General features: G+C 39.3%; 1 protein-coding gene across 14 annotated transcripts in view; it reads left to right on the top strand.

The window, feature by feature from the left end:
- OSBPL1A (oxysterol binding protein like 1A) overlaps positions 1 to 22510 on the top strand; it is a 233268-nt gene that overhangs the window by 126503 nt on the left and 84255 nt on the right. The window lies entirely within an intron of this gene.

Genomic DNA, 22510 nt, shown 5'->3' with positions numbered 1-22510 from the left:
TCTGTGGATGATTGTAATTTTATTCCTTTTTTTCAATTCTTATACCTTTCATTTCTTTTTGTAATTCTTCATTTACTGGCTAGGGCCTTCAGGACAATGTTGCGTAGAAGCTGAGATGGTAGGAATTCGTGTTCATCCCTGATTTAAAAAAAAAAAAAAAAAGGCATACCTCTAACTTCTAATGATTCACTGTTAAGAATGGTATTTAACAAATACCATTTACCAGATTTAAAGAGTTTCCTTTCATATATTGTTGAAAATTTTTTTTATCATTAAAGGGTGTTGAGTTTTATCAGATGTTCTTTGGTGTCTATTAAAAGGGTTGTATGGTTTTTTAAATCTGCTAAGCTGGTAAATGATATATTTGGACTTTTTCCAGTGCCAAGCCAGCCATCCTTGTGTACTTGGAATAAACCTAATTTGGTTATGATGTATTATCTTTAACATTGTTCTCAATTTGGTTTCCTTTGGATTTTAGTATCTATTTTAGTATGTATGTTCATAAGTAAGATTGACTTGTAATTTTCTTTTTTTGTTCTGTCCTCATCAGGGTTTAATATCAAGGTTATACTGACCTCATAAAGTGAGTTTAGGAGTATTCCCTCCTTTGCTGTTTTGTATAAAATTGAAATGATCTGTTCCTTGAAAATTTAGAACTTTCTTATAAAACCACCTTATCTTTGTAAAGTTTTTTTTTTAACTAGTAACTACATATATTTAATGTTTCTAGGATTATTGTAGTTTTCTATTTCTTTTTGGGTCAGTTTTGACAAGTTATATATTTTTAGGAATTCTTTTAAGTTTTGAAGTGTATTATAAAGGTATTCATAATTTTCTTTCATTTTTTTTAACTTAGGTTGGATCTGTAATTATATATCTTTCCTAAACTTTTTCCATTTTCTTTTTTCTAATACTGACTTGGATATCTCCAAAGAAATTTCGTTTCAAATGAATCTCAGTCCCTCCCTATAAGTCTCATTAAAGCTTTTTTTGATTACTTTTCAAAAAACGGTCTTTAGTTTCTTATCTATTGCATCTTTTTTAAAATTAAATTTTACAATTATCTGTATCAGCTTTTTGAGTTTTATTTTTTTCTTTAGAACATTTGTTATCCTCTGTCTTTTGAACCTGGATAATTCAAAGTTTTTCCTTTCCGGATTTCTAGTTGTATATTTCGTAGTTCTAGTATTTTGTAATTTCGTGAATGTATCACTGTTAGCTTTAGCCGTTGGTTTATTTTTTAGACTCTAATAATGTATTTTTGTAGACTCCATCTTTCCAGCCTGAAGACTGCTTATGAATGGAGTCTAGGTACTATCCACCTAACATTTAAAACACCTAAAATGTACAGAAGGTTTGGACGACTTCCAAGTTTTTTCTCTGAGACACCTCGTCCTGTTTCCACTGCTTGGCATTTCTGTTTATTTTCCTCACCTACTGCTCACCTTCTTCCTCCTTTTCCTTCATACTTTCTTTTCTGTTCTTGAGTGGTAGAAGAATGACCCTCATTCCCTTGTTTCCTTTTCCACCTTTTTTCTGTCTCCCTTGTTTTCTCTCTCATACACTTTGAGGATTTTTCCATCTGCTCAACATATTCATCTCCCCCTTTTCCTTCTTCTCAGAACCTTGGCCCCAACACCAAAGAGGAACAAGCCAGGATAACCTGTGTCTGGTTTTCTTTAGATGCTCAAAGGTTCACCATTGTTTACCTCATGCTCTGTGTTATTCTTTATGCAGACCAGCTGAAGACAGAGCCAGGGAGAGTGTGGGGAAAGCTAGGGAGGAAGGCATAAATGATAGAACTCAAACCTGCTATTATGTAGGGTCCCCAGGCACGGGTTTCAGTAACAGGGACCCTTTTCTTGCTCTTTGACTCAGGGCAACTTACTCCAAGGCTCACGTTCTTTTGTGTAACACGGAGTCGTTAACGCAGACCCTTTCTTTCTACATCACAGGTTGCTGTGACATTCAGATGCAATAAGGAGAAACCTGTCAATTTCCATGTTTTATTCTCACGAAAATATCTTAAAAGGAACTTGTGCACAATTCAGGGAGAGAAAGGGAGCAAAACTGGTTTGTGGCATGGTGTGTTGGAGGAGAGAAACCCCAATGGGAAGCAGTAGGTGGTGATGGGAATAACAAGAAGCACAGTGGTTGTGCTCAGTGGTCAAGAGAGATGCAGGGGAGATGTCTTTCCCCTGGGAGAGGGGAGCTCATAACCACCCAGGCTGCAGACATGGACACACTGTTACACACAGTGGCAGGGGAGATGCTATGCTCCGGTGACAACATGCTACATGCCATGCTCTGGTGACATCAGCTGTTCTTTTGCCTAATTATTTGCTACATTCAGGACACTGGGCCTTTTTGAGTTTACTTGAGAAATCAGCCCTCACTTATAACAGTGTTTCTGTGAGGGAGATTTTTGTTGTTGTTTTTCTGGGTTCTGAACAGCTGGATTAGAAATGATTTGTGAGCATAATTCTTAATAAATTTCTTTTTCTTTTTATTTTTCATTTTTATTTTTCCAAGATGGAGTATCACTCTGTTGCCCAGGCTGGAGTGCAGTAACGTGATCTCTGCTTACTGAAACCGCTGCCTCCCGGGTTCAAGCGATTCTCCTGTCTCAGCATCCCAAGTAGCTGGGACTACAGGCGATGCCACCATGGCTGGTTAATTTTTGTATTTTTAGTAGATATGGGGTTTCACCATCTTGGCCAGGCTGGTGACGAACTCGTGACCTCAGGTGATCCACCCACCTCGGCCTCCCAAAGTGCTGGGATTACAGGGTGTGAGCCACTGTGTCTGGCCAAAATTTCTTACTTGTGTTAGAACTTATTTAATTTTGAATATTTTATTTATTTGTGGTATTTGTGTTAAGGACTAGTTGTTTAAAATCCCAAAGTCTCAGAATCGGTATTAGATTGTAGAACATCTGGTCTGATGGTCTTCAGAGGTTTTATTGGCAGTGGAGGCAGGATGTGGACGCCAGTATATAAGACCGATGAAAGTAAAAGCACCCATTCATCCACTGCAGTACCTCCATAGAAAAGTTTGAAAGTGATCTATTCTTTATTTTACAGAGGACGCTAGGGCCAGGAGGAGAGTGTCATTTACTTGCCCAAGCATATGCCGCTAGGAGCGGGCAAAACTTAGAACTAAATCCAGGATAACTGCCTCCAAATTTAATGCCAAAGAACAGCACAACTATATCATACACACCTAGAATTAGGAAAAGTCTTTAGACAGCCCAAGCGGATGTGGCCATCTATATAAGCTACTTTCCCAATTTGACCAAAGGATGCCACATTTAGAAATAAGATAAGCAGATGGCCAAGGGTATTGAAATATCTTCTGATTTTGCACAGAATACCTGTGTTCCAGGTTCTCAACAGGAAATTGCTGTCCATCTTTCTGTGAAGATTTTGCTTAGTAGAAGTCGCATTTTGGGAAAATATAGAAGTAGTCTATTTCCTAAGATTCCTTATCTTAATGTTAAACTGGACTGTCAGAATGCTATAGCCTGGACTATGTTTTCTTGATTTTTCAGAAAAATGGCCCTCACTGAATTATAAGTTGGAGTTATACCCTCAATTTTTGTTGAAGGGCATTTCAAAAAATATTAGCCTTAACGACATGATTATTTTGCCTTCTAATACTCTTGTTCCCCTTTATATAATTCTGGATGAGAAATTAGAGCTAAGGGCAAAGAGGGAGTTTCTTTTCTCCAAGGAACAGTTGGTGTTTTTTTTTTTCCTGGTGGACAATTAAAAGGGCACAATTGATTGTATTTCTCTTTCTGTTTTGGCCTTAAGAGAATTCAAAGCCTGATTTGTGGTTCATCCACAGTTTCTGTGTAGGCTTCATCACTGGTAGGTCCTGCGTCAATCCCTATTGGGAACTGTATTGTAATTTCATAGTCTTACAGTTTGGCAATCGCTAGATTACAACATTCTCTTGTGAATTAATTGAATATGGTTGTTCCCCAGGGTGCATTCACATATGCTGATTACATTTTGGGATTTTTTTCTGCAAGTAGTATTAAGTAAATAGTTGTTAAAATGTTAGGAATAGGCTGAATGTAGTGGCTCACGCCTGTAATCCCAGCACTTTGGGAGGCAGAGGTGGGCGGGTAGCTTGAGGTCAGGAGTTCGAGACCAGCCTGGCCAACATGGTGAAATTTTTTGCTACTAAAAATACAAAAAAATTAGCCAGGTGCAGTGACACGTGCCTGTAATCCCAGCTACTCGGGAGGCCGACGCAGGAGAATCACTTGAACCCGGGAAGCGGAGGTTGCAGTGAGCTGAGATTGCGCCACTGCACTCCAGCCTGGGTAACAGAGCGAGACTCCGTTTCAAAAAAATGAAGTGTTGGGAGTATATTTTTACCTTATGCTATGGTTTTGTGTTAAGAATATATACATTTTGATAGTGACTTTGTTATAGATAATGTCGAGGACCCAAGTAAAAATACATGGCAAATATTGCAATCGCAGTGTATTAGGGTTTTGTTGGTGTGTTAATATGAGTCATCCTAACTATATATTTTAGTCCAATATTTGGAGGAAAAAGTTTTATTGTTTTCTGCTTTTGGTAAAATATACATATGATTTACCATCGTAACCATTTTTAAGTGTGTTGTTCAGTGGCAAACCTCACAAGATTGTGGGTGGGGAGGATCATATGAGCTAGTACAGCACGTACTTAGCACAGCACCTGGTGTAAAGTAAACATACATACTGACAAAACTTGGGAAGCACTGCTTTAACATATTTGCAGTGTTTTCTTCAGATAGACATATAACCTCCTAAGTTGTGATTCCAGCACATTTAAATTTTTTACCTCAGTTTGAGAACCGTGAAAACACTTGTCAAAACAGAATAAAATATCAAAATTCTAAAAAAGCAAAGTGATTGTCTTTCTGGGCTTAACAATGTTTACCATATACAGAAAGCTATTTTCAGAGACAGAGCTGAAGGCATGTAAAAAGCGGAGCTGGAAATCATGGAATAAATGTACAGTGGAATAGTCCTTTGTAAAAAGGAAAGAACTGCTTGTAGTTGCAAAAACATGGATGAATCTAAAGAACATTATACTAGTAAAAAAAGCGAGATACAAAAGAGTACACATCCTGCATGATTCCATTTATTTGAAGTTCAAAAACAGACAAACCTAAACCATGGTTATTGAAGTCAGAGCAGTGGTTGCCTGGGCAGGGGGTGGAGAGAAGGAGAGTGACCGTGAAAGGGGCACGTGAGAACTTGGGGGAGAGAGGTAATGGAAATGTCCTGTATCTTGATGGTGGTGCTAGTTACATGGTGTATATATTTGTAAAAGCTTACTGAATCATACACTTAAAGGTATTGTATATGATTCAAATAAAGTTTATTTAAACAATTAGTTGCTATGGTGTTACTTCTGTTACATATAACTGTTTTCTAGTTATTTTCATCAGCAAAACTATCAATTGCAGAGCCCCTGAATAACTTCTGAAAACAAGATTTGTTTAGATTATGATTAAACTTCCCTGCTTTTAAAAATGATTATTTACCTCTGGTGGCGTATCTTAAAAAAAAAAAAACTGTTTATTTTGAGGATATGTGAAATATACAAATCTGTGGCTAGTGATTATGTAAGAGCAACCTATTTTTAGGTCGAAGCTTTGCAACCATGATGAGGCAGGAGTGTGCTTAAATTCTCAGATTGGGCTCCCATACCAGACATCTGAGAAAGTCATATGTTCTGCAGTATTTAAGAGGACCTTGCAAACATCGTTTTGCATCTGATGCATTGCCAATCTGATGCAAAATTTGATGATGCAATTATCAGTTCCTAAGTATGCATATTTTAAAATATTTTGCTAATTATAGAATTGTGAGATATATATGGAAGATATACAGGAGTATACAGAAAGCTATTTTAGAGCTTATAGAGAAGAATATGAAAACCAGGTCCCAGCAACCACCAGCAGGATTTTGGTGTGTCTTAGCTTATTCATATGAGTGTGCAAACACAAATACAATGCATATTGCTGTTTAATATCTTACATCATTTTCAGTAATATCAGAGTGAGTATTTTTCTTTGAAAAACACCTATTCTTTGAAAAAATTTTTTATTTTTTATTTTTTGAGACAAAGTCTTGCTCTGTCGCCCAGGCTGGAGTGCAGTGGCATGATCTCGGCTCACTGCAAAGGTCTCAGCTCACTGCAGCCTTAACTTCCCTGGGTCAGATGATCATCCCAACTCAGCCTTCCTCATAGCTGGGACCACAGGCATGCACCACCAAACCCGGCTCATTTTTGTATTTTTTGTAGAGATGGAGTTTTCCCCTGTTGCCCAAGCTGGTCTCAAACCCCTGGGCTCAAGTAATCTGCCCGTCTCAGCCTCCCAGAGTGCTGGGATTATGGGTGTGAGCCATCATGTCCAGCCCAAAAATGTTTTTAAGGCTGCATATGAAGTGTATTATCGTTTTAACTTCCATTGTCAATATATGAGTGGTTTTTTTTACTGTGCCCTTCCTATTGCTGAGTGCTATCATTTTTATAGCTTTATTGACGTATAATTGATGTACAATAAACTCCACGTATTTAAACTGTTATTGAATGAATTTTGACATGTGCTTGCACTAGTGAAACTGTCACCACAATCAAGATAAGGAATACTTCTATTCCTTCCAAAAGTTCCTTACTGCCTCTTTGTAATACCCCTTATTCTTTCTTCCACCCCCATCCACAGGCAAGTATTGATCAGCTTTTTATCACTAGACATTGGCAGGAATTTTCTAAAATTTTATAGTAATGGAATCATACCGTATGCACTTTTGGGGGTGGGTTCTGGCTTCTTTAACTCAGTTATTTTGAGGTTCATCCATGTTGTTGAATGTATCAGTAGTTAACTCCTTTTTATTGCTAAATGATATTCCATTTTGTGGCTGTACCACAGTTTATCCATTCACATGTTGATGGATATTTAGGTTGTTTCCAGTTTGGGGCTATTATAAATAAAGCTATGAATATTTGTATATACAAGTATTCATGTGGACATAAGCTTTTATTTTTCTTATGTAAATATCTAGTAGAATGGCCAGGTCATATGATAAATGCATGTTTGTCTTTTTTTTTTTTTTTGAGTTCTTTTAAACCTTGGGGAAAAATGCGATAGAATTCACATACATAAAATTCACTCTTTTGAGCATACAATTCAGTGGCATTAATACATTCACAGTGTGCAGTTATCACCTCTGTCTTATTCCAAAACATTTTCATCATTCCACAAGGAACCCTGTACCCATTAAATACTCCCTGTCTGTCTGCTACCCCATCCCCAGTCCCTGAAAACCACGAATCTGCTTCTTCTCTATGGATTTGCCTGTCTTGAACATTTCATGTAAATGGAAGTATACAATATGTGAGCTTCTATGTCTGGCTTTCTCCCTTAGCCTAATGTTTTTGAGGTTCATGCGCATTGTAGCATGTATAAGCACTTTGCCTTTGATGGCTAAGAAGTATGGTATGTATATATCACATTGTATCTGTACATCCATTTATGGGCATTTGGGCTGTTTCTACCTTTTGGCTATTGCAAATAGTAATGCTGTGAATGTTTTTGCAAGTATTTGAGCATTTGTATTCAATTCTTTGGGTGTATACCTAAAAGTAGGATTCCTGGGTTATATGGTGGTTCTATGTTTAACTTTGTAAAGAACCACCATACCGCTTTCCACAGTGGCTGACATTTTACATTCCCATCAGCAATATGCAAAGTTCCACTTTCCCCACATTCTTCTGAACACTTATTTTCTTTTTTTTAAAAAAAATTATAGCCATTCTAGTAGGTGTGAAGTGGTATCTCATTGTGATTATGATTTGCATTCACCTGTTGAACTCATCTATTCATGTGCTTATGGGCTGTCTTTTTTGGAGAAATGTCTGAGTCCTTTGCCCATTTTTTAATTGGATTGTTTGTCATCTTATCGCCGAGCGTGGAGTTCTTTACGTGATTGTGTATATATTCTAGATACTAGACCCTTGTTAGATATATGACTTGCAAATACTTCCCTCCATTTCTTAGGTTGTCTTTTTACTTTGTTGATAGTGTTCCTTTATGCATCAAAGTTTTAAATTTTTGTTGTTTGTACTTTTGGTGTGTGTGTTTTTTTTTTAACTAAACTGAAATTTCTCTAAATTACTTTTTATCCAAAAGCCACATCAGAATAGTCTGTGGTGCTTTATAAAAACATTACATGTATCAGTGTATTACCATCTAACAAGCAAAAAACCCCAAACCCGATAACATTAGCTTAAATTAGAGATTTATATTTCTTTCACTGTGAAGAAAATGAGAGGCGGGCAGTCTGGGCCTGTATGGCAGTTTCAGGTGTTAGGGGCTGTTCCTACTGTCAAATTTTCATCAGCAGGAAGGAGGAAGGGGCAGAAAAAGGGGTATACCCTTCCCTTTAATTACTTCTACTATCCTTTGCACAATATTTCCATTCTTCTTGGCCAGAACTTAGTCATTTGTCTATAGCTGACAGAGAGATGGAGAAGTATGGTCTGTTAGCTGGAGGGCAAAAGGTAAAACTTGGGGCTTACTAATGACAAAGGGGAGAAAAGCTATTGGGAGAAATTAGCAGTCTCTGTCACAAGGCACAAGCCTTGTTCATTCTTGGAAATCCTGATTAAGTAGAGCACGTTCCAGGGACCATTCCAGGTACTAGGATACAATTGTGCACAAATATTTAATACGGAGTTAAAAAGATGTAATTTTAGGCCAGGCGTGGTGGCTCACGCCTGTAATCCCAGCACTTTGGGAGGCCGAGGTGGGCGGATCACGAGGTCAGGAGATCGAGACCACGGTGAAACCCCGTCTCTACTAAAAATACAAAAAATTAGCCAGGTGCAGTGGCGGGCACCTATAGTCCCACTACTCGGGAGGCCGAGGCAGGAGAATGGCATGAACCCGGAAAGTGGAGCTTGCAGTGAGCCGAGATCCTGCCATTGCACTCCAGCCTGGCGACAGAGCAAGACTCTGTCTCAATAAAAAAAAAAAAAAAAAAAATGTAATTTTAAAAATAGACTTTAAAAAATTACAGAATTTTAGCAAGTAGGTTGATTTAGAATTTTACTATTTTTATATAGCTTACACTGATTTATTATATTACCTCAAAATATATTGGCAGTATATTTAATATCTACCACTATGAGGCAATTTAGCATTCTGTTCTTTCTTAATTTTTAATTTTTGTGAGTACATAGATGTATATAAGGGATACATGAGATATTTTGATGCAGGCATACAGTGCGTAATAATCACATGGAAAATGGGATAGCCATTCCCTCAAGCATTTATCCTTTGTGCTATAAACAATCCAATTATAAAATGTGCAATTAAATTATTTTGACTGTAGTCACCCTGTTGTGCTATCAAACATCAGGTATTATTCCTTCTTCCTATTTTTTTATTTTGCATCCATTAACCGTCTCCACATTCCCCCCACCCTGCCCTACTACCCTTCTCAACCTCTGGTAACCAGCCTTCTCCTCTCTATCTCCATGTGTTCAATTGTTTTGATTTGTAATTCCCACAAATAAGTGAGAACATGCAATGTTTGTCTTTCTGTGCCTGGCTTATTTCGTTTAACATAATGACAACATCCAGTTCCATCCATGTTGTTGCAAATGATAGGATCTTGTTCTTTTTTTTATGGCTGGATGGTATTCCATTGTGTGTTAAGTACCACATTTTCTTTATCCATCTGTTGATGGACACGTAGGTTGCTTCCAAATCTTGGCTATTGTGAACAGTGCCACAGCAAACATGGGAGTGCAGATATCTCTTCCGTATACTGCTTTTCCTTTTTTTGGGAATATAACTAGCAGTGGGATTGCTGGGTCATATGGGGTAGCTTTATGTTTAGTTTTTTGAGAAACCTCCAAACTGTTCTTCATAGTGGTTGCACTAATTTGCGTTCTCACCAACAGTGTTCCCCTTTCTCCACATCCTCACCAGCATTTGTTACTGCCTGTCTTTTGGAGATAAGCTATTTTAACTGGGATGAGATGATACCTCATCATAGTTTGATTTGCATTTCTCTAATCAGTGATGTTGAGCGCCTTTTCATATGCCTGTTTTCCATTTGTATGTCTTCTTTTGAGAAATATCTGTTCAAATCTTTGACTCATGTTTTAATAGCATTATTAGATTTTTTTCCTGTAGAGTTGTTTGAGCTCCTTATATATTCTGTGTATTCATCCCTTGTCAGGTGGGTAGTTTGCAAATTTTTTTTATAATTTTGTGGGTTCTCTCTTCATTTTGTTGATTGTATCCTTTGCTGTGCAGAAGCTTTTTAACTTCATGTGTTTCCATTTGTCCATTTTTTCTTTGGTTGTCTGTGCTTGTGGGGTATTACTAAGAAATCTTTGCCCAGACCAATGTCCTGGAGAGTTTCCCCAGTGTTTCCTTGTAGTAGTTTCATAGTCTGAGGTCTTAGATTTAAGTCCTTAATCCATCTTGATTTGATTTTTGTATATGGCAAGAGATAGGGGTCTAGTTTCTTTCTTTCGCATATGGATATCCAGTTTTTCCAGTACCACTTATTGAAGAGACTGTCTTTTCTCCAGTATATGTTCTTGGTACCTTTGCTGAAAATTAGTTCACTGTGAGTGTGAGGATGTATTTCTGGGTTCTGTATTCCATTCCATTGGTCTATGTGTCTGTTTTTATGCCAGTACCATGCTGTTTTGGTTACTGTAGCTCTGTACTGTAATTTGAAGTCAGATAATATGATTCCTCCAGTTTAGTTCTTTTTGCTCGGGATACTTTTGGCTATTTTGGGTCCCCTGTGGTTCCACATAAATTCTAAAATTGTATTTTTCTATTTCTGTGAAGAATGTCATTGACATTTTGATAGGGATAGCATTGAATCTGTAGATTGCTTTGAATAGTATGGACATTTTAACAGTACTCATTTCCTAGTCCATGAACGTGGAATATCTTTCTTTTTTTTTTTTTTTTTTTTTGCATCCTCTTCAGTTTCTTTCATCAGTGTTTTACAGTTTTCACCATAAAGATCTTTCACTTCTTTGGTTAACTTAATTCCTAGGTATTTAATTTTATGTGTGGCTATTGTAAATGGTATTACTTTTTAAGTTTCTTTTTCAGATATTCACTTTTGGCATGTAGAAATGCTACTGATTTTTGTATGTTGACCTTGTATCCTGCAACTTTACTGAATTTGTGTATCAGCTCTAATAGTTTTTTGGTGTAGTCTCTAGGTTTTTCCAAACAAAAGTTCATATCATCTGCAAACAAGGATAATTTGACTTCTTCCTTTCCAGTTTGGATACCCTTTATTTCTTTCTATTGTCTGATTGCTCTAGCTAGGACTAACAGTACTATGTTGTATAATAGTGGTGAAAGTGAACATTTGTTGTGTTCCATATCTTAAAGGAAAGTCTATCAGTTTTTCCTCATTTAGTATGATACTAGCTGTGGGTCTGTTAAGGCTTTTGTTATGTTGAGGTGTATTCCTTCTATACCCAGTTTTTTGAGGGTTTTTGTCATAAAGGGATGTTGAGTTTTATCAAATACATTTTCAGCATCAGTTGAAATGGTCATATGGTTTTTTTCATCAGTTCTGTTGATATGATGTATCACACTGATTGATTTGCGTATGTTGCACCATCCCTGAGATAAATCCCACTTGTTTATGACGAATGATCTTTTTAACATATTGTTGAATTCAGTTTGCTAGTATTTTGTCAAGGATTTATGCATCAGTATTCATCAGAGAATGAATATTGGCCTGTAGTTTTCTTTTTGTGATGTGTCTTTGGTTTTGATATCAACATGTGGATTCAAAAATCTGAGACAGGTCTCAGTTAATTTAGAAAGTTTTACCAGGCATGGTAGCTCACGCCTGTAATCTCAGCACTTTGGGAGGCTGAAGTGGGCGGATCACTTGAGGCTAGGAGTTCGAGACCAGCCTGGCCAACATGGCAAAACCCCGTCTCTACTAAAAATACAAAAATCAGCCAGGTGTGGTGGCGCACGCCTGTAATCCCAACTACTTGGGGGGCTGAGGCAGGAGAATCACTTGAACCCAACTACTTGGGGAGTTGGGGAATCATGCCCAACTACTTGGGAGGCAGAGGTTGCAGTGAGCAGAGAGCGCACCACTGCACTCCAGCCTGGGCAACAGAGCGAGACTCCATCTCTAAATAAATAAATAAATAAATAAATTAGAAAGTTTATTTTGCCAAATTTGAGAACATGCACCCATGACACAGCCTCAGGAAGTTCTGACAAGATGTGCCTGAAGGTGGTCAGAGCACAGTTTGGTTTTATACATTTTAGGGAGACTTGAGACATGAATCAACATATGTAAGATGAACATTGGTTCAGTCTGGAAAGGTGGGAAGACTGGAAGGAGGGAAGAGGCTTCCAGGTCATAGGTAGATAAGAGACAAATGGTTTCATTCTTTTGAGTTTCTGATTAGCCTCTCCAAAGGAGAAATCAATTATGCGTTTACCTTAGTGAGGAGAGGGGACACTTTGAATAGAGTGGGAGGCAGGCTGGCCCTAAGCAGTTCCCAGCTTGACTTTTCCCCTTAGCTTAGTAATTTGGGGGTCCCAAGATTTATTTACCTTTCACGGCTGTAATGCAATGAATTTGGAAGTATTCCCTTCTCTATTTTGTGGAATAGTTTGAGTACGATTGATATTCTCCTTTAAATGTTTGGTAGAATTCAGCAGTGAAGCCTTCAGGTCTCAGGCTTTTCTTTACTGGGAGACTTTTTGTTATGGCTTCTATCTCAATACTTGTTATTGATCTATTCAGGTTTTCAATTTCTTCATGGTTCAGTATGTCTAAGAATTTATCCATTTCCTCTAGATTTTCCAATTTATTGGCACATAGTTGCTTATAGTAGCCACTAATGATCCTTTGGATTTCTGTGGTATCCATTGCAATGTTTCCTTTTACACCCCTGATTTTATTTATTTAGGTTTTCTCCCTTTTTTTCTTTGTTAGTCTGGCTAAAGATTTGTCAGTTTTGTTTATCTTTTCAAAAAACCATCTTTTTGTTTCATTGATCGTTTGTATTTTCCTCACTTAAGTTTCATTTATTTCTGCTCTGATCTTTATTATTTCTTCTGTTGATTTATTCTACTGAGTTATTATTTCTTCTACTGATTTGTTTTGCTCCTGCTTTTCTAGTTCTTTAAGATGAATCTTTAGGTTATTTGTTTGAAGTTTTCCTTTTTTTTTTTTTTTGATGGTGGCACTTAGAGCTGTAAATTTCTCTCTTAGTACTGCTTTCGCCGTATCTCATAGGTTTTGGTATGTTGTGTTTCTCTTATCATTTGTTTCAAGAAATTTTTCAATTTCCTTCTTAATTGCCTCATTGACCCACTGGTCATTCAGGAGCATATTGTTTGATTTCCATTGATTTCTAGTTTTATTCCATTTTGATCAGAAAAGATGCAAGACTTGTTTTGTGGCCTAACATATGGTCTGTCTTTGAGAATGATACATGTACTGAGGAAAAGAATGTGTATTCTGTAGCCATTGGATGAAATGTTCGGTAAATATCTATTAGGTCTGTTTGTTCTATAGTGCAGATTAAGTCTGATGTTTCTTTGTTGATTTTCTGTCTGGGGGATCTGTCCAATGCTGAAAATGGGGTGTTGTGGCCTCCGGCAGTTATTGTATTTAGGTCTGTCTCTGTCTTTAGCTCTAATAATATTTGCTTTATATATCTGGTGCTCCAGCATTGGGTGCATATATATTTACTATAGAAACTGCCTTTACAAAATTATAACTGAGGAAATGATGACAGTGAAATAAGACCTAACCAACCCCATCTTGCTTCTAACCTTTAAGGTGTGCTTTTTCATTCCTGGGCATAGGTCAGACTAACTTTGGGAAGGAATTCAGCTCATGGCTTGTTTCTGAAACAAAACTGATAACAGCCTTTTCCCGAAAAGACCCCCTTTTTGCCTTGAGACTAGTCTGCCCTTGCAAGACTAACAAATTAGCTACAAGATTAGAAATTAAAGTTTAGGGGTCATGCAGCCTCTGGCTCCAAGAGTCTGAACCTCCCCAAATTCCTCTTGGGGATAACATCAGCATTGTAAAACCTAAGATCAGTGCTTGAGATATTTTGTAGACCCTCCATTGGATGGATCAGCCGACACCAAGGAGACCAGCAATCTGGCTCAACCAGTTCTGCCATCCCACCCCGGGAAAGACAGCGAGAAAACCTCACTTGAACCCACTATGATTCCATCTTCAACCTGACCAATCAGCACTCACCACTACCCAAGCCCTTACAAGCCACATTATCCTTAAAATCTCTGATCTGCAAATGCTAGAGAGACTGATTTGAGTAATAATAAAACTCTGGTCTCCCACACAGCCAGCTCTGTGTGAATTACTCTTTCTCCATTGCAGTTCCCTTGTTTTGATAAATCAGTTCTGTCTAGGCAGCAGGCAAGGTGAGCCCATTGGGCGGTTACACAATTATTATATCCTGCTGCTGGATTTACTTGTTTATCATTATATAATGACCTTCTTTGTCTCTTACAGTTTTTTTCTTGAAATCTGTTTTGTCTGATATAATTATAGCTACTCCTGCTCTTTTTTTGGTTTCCACTGACATGGAAATATCTTTTTCTATCCCTTCGTTTTCAGTCTATGATGTGTACCTTTATAGGTGAAAAGCATTTCCTGTAGGCAACAGATTGTGGGGTCTTGTTTTTTTCATCCATTCAGCCCCCCACTATGTCTTTTCATTGGAGAGTTTATTCCATTTACATTCAATGTTATTATTGATGAGTAGGGATTTACTCCTGTTGTTTTGTTACTTGTTTTCTAATTGTTTTGCAGCCTTCTCTTCCTCCTTTCTTTCCTTCCTGTCTTCCTTTTAGTGAAGCTGCTTTTCTCTGGTGGTATGATTTAATTTCTTGCTTTTTATTTTTTGTGTATTGTATGTTTTTCGATTTGAGGCTACTGTGAGGCTTGCAAATACTGTCTTATAACCCATTATTTTAAACTGATGACAACTTAATGCTGATTGCATAAACAAACACGCAAAAAGAAAACTAATAAAAACTCTACACTTTAACTTCATTCTCCCAGCTTTTTACCTTTTTTTGTTCCTTTTTATGTCTTATACTGTCTATGTCTTGAAAAGTTGTTAATTATTTTTGATTGGTTCATCATTTAGCCTTTCTAACTAGGTGTAGTTTACACACCACAATTATAGTGTTATAATATTCTGTGTTTTTCTGTGTGCTTACTATTACCAGCAAGTTTTGTACCTTCAGATGACTTTTTATTGCTTGTTAATGTCCTTTTTCAGATTAAAGACCTCCTCTCAGCATTTCTTGTAGGACATGTCTGGTGTTGATGAAATCCCTCAGCATTTTTTTTTTTTTCTGGGAAGGCCTTTATTTCTCCTTCATGTTTGAAGGATATTTTCTGCAAGATATACTATCCTAGAGTAAGAGTTTTTTTCCTTCAGCACTTTAAATGTATCACACCACTCTCTCCTGGCCTGTAAGATTTCCACTGAAAAGCCCGCTGCCAGACATATTGGAGCTCCACTGAATGTTATTTGTTTCTTTTCTGTTGCTGCTTTTGGGATTCTTTCTTTATCCTTGACCTTTGGGAGTTTGATTCTTAGATGCCATGAGGTCGTCTTCTTTGGGTTAAATCTGCTTGGTGTCCTATAAACTTCTTGTACTTGAATGTTGATCTCTTTCTTAAGGTTTGGGAAGTTCTCTGATATTATCCATTTGCATAAACTTTCTACCCCTCTTTCTCTACCCCCTCTTTAGGGCCAGTAACGCTGAGATTTTCCCTTTTGAGGCTGTTTTCTAGATCTTGTAGGCATGCTTCATCATTTTTTATTCTTTTTTGTCTCCTCTGAATGTACTTTTAAGTAGCCTGTCTTCAGCTCGCTAATTCTTTCTTCTACTTGTTCCATTCTGCTGTTAAGTGATTCTGATGCATTTCTCAGTATGTGAGTTGCATTTTTCAACTCTAGAATTTCTGCTTGATTCTTTTTAATTATTTCAATCTCTTGGTTAAATTTATCTGATAGACTTCTGAGTTCTTTCTCTGTGTTATTTTGAATTTTTTGAGTTTCCTCAAAATGAATTCACTCTGAAATGTCACATGTCCCTCTTTCTCCAGGATCGGTCCCTGCTGCCTTATTTAGTTCATTTGGTGAGGTCATGTTTTCCTGGATGACCTTGATGCTTCCCGATGTTCTTTGGTGTCTGGGCATTGAAGAGTTAGGTATTTATTGTAGTTTTCACAGTCTAGGCTTGTTTGTGCCTGTCCTTCTAGAGAAGGCTTTCCAGGTATTCGAAGGGACTTGGGTCCCAAGCCCAATAATGATGTGGTTTCTCCATAGTTGTAGAGGTACTGCCTTGGTGGTCTTGGATAAGATCTGGAAGAATTCTCTGGGTTACCAGCAGAGATTCTTGTTCTTTTTCCTTATTTTCTCCCAAACAAATAGAGTCTGTCTCTCTCTTTGCTCAGCCACCTGGAACTGGGGGTATGGTGATGCAAACACCCGTGTGGCCACCACCACTAAGACTGTGCTAGGTTAGACCTGAAGCCAGCACCACAGTGGGTCTTAAGGCCCGCTGTAACCACTACCTGTCTACCACCTGTGGTCACTCAAGACCTCAGGGATCTACGTAGTCACCAGGTGGCAAAGCCAGCCAGGTTTTGTTCTTCCTTTCAGGGTGACAAGTTTCCCCAGGCCCCAAATAGGTCCAGAGATGTTTTCTGGGAGTCAGGGATTGGAATCAAAAACCTTAGAAATTTGCCTGATGTCCTATTCTACTGTGGCTAAGCCGACACTCAAACCCCAATGTAAAGTCCTTCCCACTCTTCCCTCCCCTTTCCACAGGCACAGGAGCCTCTCCCTGTGAGCACCACTACCACTAACCCATGGGGGAGCTCTGCCAGGCCACTGCTGATGTTCACTTAAAGCCCAAGGGCTCTTTCATCAGCTTATGGTGAATGCTACTAGGCTTGGGACTCACCCTAAAGGGCATTGGGCTCCCCTCTGGCCCAGGGCAGGTCCAGAAGTGTTGTCCATGAGCCTAGGCCTGGACTCCGCGACACCAAGAGCCTGCTTGTTGCTCTGTCCCACTGTGGCCAAGCTGGTACCTAAGGTGCAAGACAAAGTCCCTTTACCTTTCCCTCTGCTTTTTTCAAAGAGGAGTCTTTGACCATAGCCATCACAGCTGGTAAAGTGTTGGGTATCACCTGAAGCCAGCAAGTGTCCGAGGTTCACCCAAGGCCCTCAGTGTAGTAGCTGGTATTACTGCTGGTTATTCAGGGCCCAAAGGCTTTTCAGTTAGCAGGTGATAAATGCTGCCAGGACTGGATCCTTTCCTTCTAGGCAGCAGGTTCCCTTCTGGCCCAGGATGTGTCTAGAAATGTCATCTGGAGGCTGGGTGCAGTGGCTCATGCCCATAATCCCAGGACTTTGGGAGGCTGAGGTGGGTGGATCACCTGAGGTCAGGAGTTCGAGACCAGCCTGGCTAACATGGTGAAACCCCGTCTCTACTAAAATTATAAAACTAGCTGGGCGTGGTAGCGTGCACCTGTAATTCCAGCTACTCAGGAGGCTAAGGCACGAGAATTGCTCAAACCTGGGAAACAGAGGTTGCAGTGAGCCGAGATCATACCACTGCACTCCTGCCTGGGTGATGGAGTGAGACTCCATCTCAAAAAAAAAAAAAAAAAAAAAAAAAAAAAAGGAAACACTGTCTGGGAGCTAAGGCCTGGAATGGGGGCCCCACGATTCTGTCCAGCGTCGTATCTTGCTATGGCTAGCTGAACTGGTATCCTAGATGCATGACAAAGTCCTCTCTACTCTTTGCCCTCTTCTCCTTAAGCAGAAGGAAAGAGACACTTTCATCTCTGTCTGCTGTGCTGCCTGGGGTTGGGGGAGGGATGGTGCAGTCACTCCTTTAGCCACCTTGGCCAGTGACTTCCTAGGTCAGGTGCCACCTAGTCCTCTGGCTGTCAGCCCAGCCCAGCATTAGAAGTTGCCTAGGAATTGCGGTCTATGTGTCCTAGACTGCCTTTCAAGTTTACCTAGGACCCCAGAGCACTTTGGCCGCGGGTGACGAAGCTTGCCAACAAACTCGAGTTCTGACCACTGAGATGGGTGATTCTCTGGCTAGGGCTGGTCCAAATGCTCCTGTGTGTGCGGGTGCTGGCTGAGCCCAGCCTGGCTTTGCTCTCCACTATGACAGAGGAGCAATGAGTTCAATGTAATGTCCCTCAGTTGGTGTACTCTGCAAGTGCACATACTCTCCATGCTGTACAGCTGTTGCCAGGGGATAGGGGAGGGTTGGTGTTGGTGATTCAAGACTGTCTGTTGGACCCTCCTCAATACCTTTTTCAGAGATATGAAACCAGGTACTGTGATTGCTCACCTGATTTTTGGTTCTTGTGATGGTGCTTTTCTGTGTGCAGATACTTGTTAAAATTTGGTGTTCCTATGAGGGGTACAAAGGGTGTAAGCTTCTATTCCGCCATCTTGCTCTGCCAACATTGTTTTTTTAATTTACATGATGATACATAAAACCCTTTTGAATTTTTAAATACATTATACTGTAATCTGAAAAAATTTGGAAATTACACATGGACATGCATAGTACTTTTAGGAATATAATCCTCTAAGTGCTACTTCTGGATTGTAAACTGTACATGGTAATGGAAATTTTAAATTTCTGTGGAAGTTCCTCATGTGAGAGTTATAACCAGCATTAAGTAGTTCAACTTTGCAGTTGAAGAGCAAACTGTTGTGAGACTTGGGTCAAATTATTTTAAATGCCAGAGCCATTAACAAAGTATTGGAGTAAATGTGTATTGAATCCACTATTGGTAGCATACCGTGGGAGTGAACACTGCTTTTGTTTCAGAAGACGCGTTCATCTTACCTGCTTTGTAAAAGACATGTCAAAACTAAAATGTATTTGTTAAATTGTCATTTGTGTATAGTGCTAGTCTTCCATTGATTTTATGAGAAGTTATTTTTAAATCATTCTGACAAAAATAAGTGTCAAATATTCTGGGTTTATATTGATTCTTCCAAGTATCATTATCACCTTGCTTATAAAATGCCCCATTTATTTACCAAGTCTTTCTTCTGTTCCCCCAAGTATTTAGGGGCTCTGTCCTAGATTTGGGGTTATCTCCAAATTCTACCCTGATTTAAATATCTGAAGATACAGTTTGGAAGTAATTGATCTAACAGATTGTTAGCAGAAAGTGATGTTGAACAAGCTTCATTGAGGCCATTCTAGTTTTAGCATGGTCAGTACGTCAAAAACCAGAAAAGTTCTTATCTTCTTTCCCATGGAGGAGCTTGAGTGAAGAGATATGCAGAGGTCATTCTGAGTGGCATTTCCTTTTCTTTGCTTGAACCAGGTTGAAGAAGATGGCAATGCCTGTAAGAAAGGGGCATTTTTAGTGGTGCCACAGGCCAATCACAGTTGGCTATAACCAATGGGAAAATGTGCTGGGTTGATCAAGTTTTGTGTTCATGAGGCTTCGTAGGGCCTTGAGACTCATTTCATTTCTAATTTCAGGATGAACTTATGTATAATGTCAAGAGACTAGAGGCTTCTTACTTCATCACCTGTTGGAATCAATTAGGTTGAGGACATCTTCGTCTGTTTCTTATTCTCTGTATTCCTTATATGCTCTGAGATTAGCAGAAGCAATTAGAAGAAAACTTGGTTACACATACTCACCTATCTGAATCTGTGCACATACTCATTGCATTTCTCCTGCAACTAAGGATGGGCTGTCTGAGCCTTTAGCAAAGGCCAACTGTATACTAGTAGATTAGATCTCCTCTGTTTTTGACAAAGTCAAGAACATTATTCCAGCAATTCTCCCCTCTCACTTCTGCAAACATAATCCCATTTCAGTTGAACCTTTCCTATCCATGTAAAAGCAATCCGAGTTGTCTTCCATAATGAAAACTTCATTGACCCCACAACCCCTTCCAGCAACTGCCCTACCTTTCTCCTCCTTTTTTGAGCAAAAATTATTTTTTTTAAAGAATTTTATTCTTTTTTTAGTGTTTAAAATAACCTCTGTAACCAGCGTCCTCTTGTAGGCTAGGCGTGGTGTGGCTCTGCCTGTAATCCCAGCACTTTGGGAGGCCAAGGTGGGTGGATTGTTTGAGTCCGGGAGTTCAAGACCAGCCTGGGCAACATGGCAAAACCCTGTCCCTATTAAAAAAAAAACACAAAAAAATTAGCCAAGCATGGTGATGTGCTCCCGTAGTTCCAGCTCCTTGGGAGGCTGAGGTGGGAGGATCACCTGAGCCCAGGAGGCAGAGGTTGCAGTGAGCTGAGATCACACTGCATTCCAGCCTGGGTGACAGAGTAAGATCCTGTCTCAAACAAACAAACAAACACCTCTTGTCCAACAAAAACCTTCTTAAGAACAGGTTGTACTCGCTCTCTCTTATTTGTCTTGACCCATAAGGGCATCGCCTCCAGCGTCCTTGCAACACTTCACTGAAGCTCCCCTTGTCAAGTTCACTCTTGACCTTCACATCATCAGTACAGTGGTCTTGTCTTAGTTCTTGAAGCAGTTGATCTCTCATCAGTGTTTGACAGTTAATCACTTTTTCCTTCTTGAAATACCTCTTTGAGGCTTCCAGGACACCACACACAACTGGTTTATCTGTCTCTCTTTTTGTTTCCTTTGCTCAATCTTTCTCAGCATTTCTACTAGGGTTCAGTCCATGGCTTTCTTCACATTTCTGTCTCACTTTCTCCCTTAATGATGCTATCTGGTCTTTTAATTTTATTTATTTCTATTTTTAAAATTTAATTTTAAAAACTTAATTTTATTTATTTTTTGAGACACAGTCCTTGTAAGTTGCCCAAGCCAAAACATGGAGTCATTCTTGATTTCCCTTTTTTCTTATATCACATAGTCTGTCAGCAAATCATTTGGGCCTTCAAAATATATCCAGAATCTGACCACTTCTCATCACTTCTCTTGCTATCTCTTACCCATCTCTTATTCTAGTTATTGAAGTACCTCTTAAGGGATCTTCTTCCTTTTTTTTTTTTTTTTTTTTGGAGACAGAGTCTCACTCTGATGCCCAGGAGTGCCGTGGTGTGATCTTGGCTCACTGCAACCTCCACCTCCCTGGTTCGAGTGATTCTCCTGTCTCAGCCTCCCGACTAGCTGGGATTACAGGCGTGCACCACCACGCTTGGCTAATTTTTGTATTTTTATTAGAGACAGAGTTTCACCATGTTGGTCAGGCTGGTCTCGAACTCCTGGCCTCCGGTGATCCGCCCACCTCTGCCTCCTAAAGTGCTGGGATTACAGGTATGAGCCACTGCGCCCAGCTGGGATCTTCTTTTATTCTACTCTTGGCTCCTCCATCTCCTTTTCGGCATTATAACCATGGGGATCATAGTAAAAAGTAAATCAAAAATGTTACTTCTGCCCCTCCTCCACTGGCTTCCCATTTCACTCAGAGTCAAAACCAGTTTCAGCTGTGGTTTGCAAGCCCTGTGCACATCCCTTACTCATCTCAGTTTCCTCCCACCAGGTAAATCTGCCTTGGTCCCTTAGTGGCTTTATTCTTAGTTCTTAATTTAGTCTTTATTCTTAAATATTTATTCTTTTTTTTTTTCAAGACGGAGTTTTGCTCTTGTCGCCCAGGCTAGAGTGAAGTGGTGCGATCTTGGCGCACTGCAACCTCTGCCTCCCAGGTTCAAGCAATTCTCCTTCCTCAGTCTCCCAAGTAGCTGAGATTACAGGCGCTTGCCACCACGCCTGGCTAATTTTTGTATTTTTTTAGTAGAGACAGGGTTTTGCCATGTTGGTAATGCTGGTCTTGAACTCCTGACCCCGAGTGATCCACCTGCCTTGGCCTCCCAAAGTATTGGGATTACAGAGGTGAGCCACTGTGCGTGGCCCCTAAATTTTTGTTCTTTAATGAATGTCATTGTTTAGTGCTAGGAAGAACTGAAAAATGTTTCAGGAGCATAGGGGAATCAATTGCATTTTAAAAGGCAGTGATGAGATGGGATGGAAGGAAGACGTTAGAGAGTCAACGAAAACCCTGAAATTTAATGTGAGCAAAGGTGTTTTGGAAACCTATAAAACAAAGCAAGAGTGTACTATACCATCATGAAGATATATGTCCATGCATGATCCCACCTGAGACACGAGGTCAAAGCTTCACTTCCCTGGACCCTGGAGGTGAGAGAGTTATTCAGCCTGGCCATGGTTTCAGAAGTAACATTGATCATTTGCGTCCACATGGGAGCTCCATCCTCCTCTGTCTTAACAATATAATAGTCAGACTTGTGTGCAGAAGAGCTCTTACTAGCTGTAAATCATCAGACCCATACTTTTTATCAGCTGTGTGTCAATAGCAGGGAGTCACCTAAAAGCACATACCTTGAAAAAAGTTTTGAAGTGAGAACACTG

This window comes from Pongo pygmaeus, chromosome 17, assembly GCF_028885625.2.
Source record: "Pongo pygmaeus isolate AG05252 chromosome 17, NHGRI_mPonPyg2-v2.0_pri, whole genome shotgun sequence".
Classification (NCBI taxonomy): Eukaryota; Metazoa; Chordata; class Mammalia; order Primates; family Hominidae; genus Pongo; species Pongo pygmaeus.
This window is presented reverse-complemented; position numbering and strand designations above follow the sequence as displayed.